Below are 1,946 nucleotides of genomic sequence, written 5' to 3' on the forward strand. Positions count from 1 at the left end.
GTTGTTGTTTTCTTCTGTTTAGTTTTGATTTGATTTTGAGGTAATATATATGACGTTGTTTTTTGGATTCCAGCCTGGATCTTCCCATTGTTGGTAACACAGAACAACTACTGATTCTTGTGGGTTTTATTCCCTGCTACGTTGCTAAAGGTTAGCATCACCTTTACTAACTTGAAGGAGGAAGCTCTAGGGTCCTTTAAATACAGGATCATTTCATCTGTAAAAAGGGATACTTTTCCTTCTTCCCTATTTGGATCCCCGTTATGTTTTTCTCTTGCCTATTGCTCTTGCTAGGAACTCCACTACTATATTGAACATTAGTAGAGAAAGTGGACATCCTTTTATCATTCCTGATTTTAATGTCTTCATGCTTCCACCATTAGGTACATGTTTATTATCTCTTTGTCATATACATACTCTGTATTATATTGAGGAATATTCTATGCATTCCTAGCTTCTCAGACCTTTAATCATAAAGGGGTATTGGAGTTTGTTAAAAGCTATTTTTACATCTATGTATAAATGATAATGTGGTTCTTGTCCCTGCTTCTGCTGATGGTTTATGTAATGTTTATTGACAAGTATATTGGATCCAATTGGATCCGAGAATGAATATTATTTGATTATAGTATACGATTTTTTTGTTAGTTGCTGAAATTGGTTGGTGAGAATTTTATTGAGAAGTTCTGTATCAATGCATACCAAGAGTTCAATTCATAGTTCTCTTTCTTTGATGAGTCCCTATCTGATTTGGGGAAGAGTCTAATTCTAGCTTCATAGAATGTGTTTGATAATTTCATTTCCCTTTCTATTCCATTGAAGAGTTAGATCTGAGTATTCCAAGCTCTTTGCAGGCCTTAATTTCATGGTAAATCCATTGAGTCCTAGATTTTTCTGGTATGGGAAATTGTTTATTGACATATCATTTTCATTATTTCTTATGTGTTACTTCCTGATTCAGTTCGAGTATAGGAAAGCATAAATTTCTCTACAATTCTACAGGTGACTGGCATACGGTTTTCAAAGTACTTTCTTATAACATTCTCAATTTTGCTTATTTATGTTGTGATACCTAATTTTTTCTCTAATTTCTCTATTTGTGTGAGTTCTCTTATTGTATTTTCAGGGGTTTTTTTATTATGAAGGTGTTACACAGGGGGGGTTCATTAAAATAAGTAATGAGTACATTACCCCCAACCTTGATATCCCATCCCCACAAAGTTATAAAGTTCATTTCTAACATAGCGTCTGGTGTATATCACTGTGGCTTTGGTTAATCTTTTTCCCACCATTTCTGTGATTTCCCTTCGTTCCCCAAATCAGATTAACTTATGTATAAGACAAAGGGTATGGAAATCAAAAACAGTGACTACAGGGAATAAACCAAAGTGGAAAAAGTAAATAGAAATAACAAAAACAGTTCACTATACAATTATCTTGTATCCATTTCTTGGAGCTCATTTCAATAAGCATCATTTTCTATGGTGATATGCATATAGCTATTGAGCTATTGTGCTCTTTTCTAAGAATATCCTAGGTATAGTCTAGTTTTTCCAAATGAGTGAAAACATGTAGCCTATGATTGTTTGTGTCTGGCTCTTCTGACTTATTACGTTTTCCAAGTCTTTCCTTTTCCTTACAAATGGGGCAATGCCATTCTTTCTAAAGGAACCATAGAATTTTGTTGTGAGTGTATAGGACATTTTTTGACCGATTCATCTACTGAAGGGATCTGTTTTGGTTTCATATCCTACCTATGGTAAATAATGCTACATTGGACATAGTTTTGATAGTAGCTTTAGTGTGGCTTTGTTTGTGGTCTTTTGGGTAAATGCCCAGGAGTGGGATTGCTGGGTCATAGGGGAGCTCTTCTTAGAAACCTGTACACTTCTTTATGGAATATTTGTGCAAGTTTACATTTCCACCAATAGTGTAGTAATGTTCCT

The sequence above is a fragment of the Dipodomys merriami genome, unplaced genomic scaffold (genome assembly GCF_024711535.1).
Source record: "Dipodomys merriami isolate MVZ:Mamm:240054 unplaced genomic scaffold, mDipMer1.0.p SCAF_1672, whole genome shotgun sequence".
Classification (NCBI taxonomy): Eukaryota; Metazoa; Chordata; class Mammalia; order Rodentia; family Heteromyidae; genus Dipodomys; species Dipodomys merriami.